This window comes from Buceros rhinoceros, unplaced genomic scaffold (assembly GCF_000710305.1).
Source record: "Buceros rhinoceros silvestris isolate BGI_N320 unplaced genomic scaffold, ASM71030v1 scaffold4361, whole genome shotgun sequence".
NCBI classification, from domain to species: Eukaryota; Metazoa; Chordata; class Aves; order Bucerotiformes; family Bucerotidae; genus Buceros; species Buceros rhinoceros.
The window spans coordinates 537-1028 of NW_010393610.1; positions in this window are offsets into that span (position 1 = coordinate 537).

A 492-nucleotide genomic window follows, 5' to 3' on the forward strand; every position below is an offset into this window, starting at 1 on the left:
GTTTCCAGCACCCCCATCTCCCAGAAGAACTGGTGGTAGGGGAGTTTTCAGAGTGAACCGACTTGAAGATTGTGGGGAAAAGGGGCACGGTGCAGAACCTCCCTGCTGCGGGTTGTGGCATAGTAATGGCGTGGAGGGGTTTGAGCTCTACCTAAGTCTTCTCTGCCTACAGAGTGTGTGAGTCTGCTAAAGGATGAATTTGATCACTGGTTTGAGAAATTAAGTCTAGTATATAATATATACTTAATATAAGAATTATTATAATTATACTTACGTATATACTTTGTATTATACAATATGTAATACAAACCCATCATGATGATCTGCCTTTCTGATTAACCGGTTCTGCTGGCACACGTGTGTGCTCACAATGCACGCCCATTTTACGTCTGCGCGAGGTCAAACCCAGTCTTCCAGCCTCTGCTTTTAGCTTCTGGGTATGTGTAAGGTATCTCCGCACTGTTCACTAGGAGAACAGGCCTTTCATGCCCA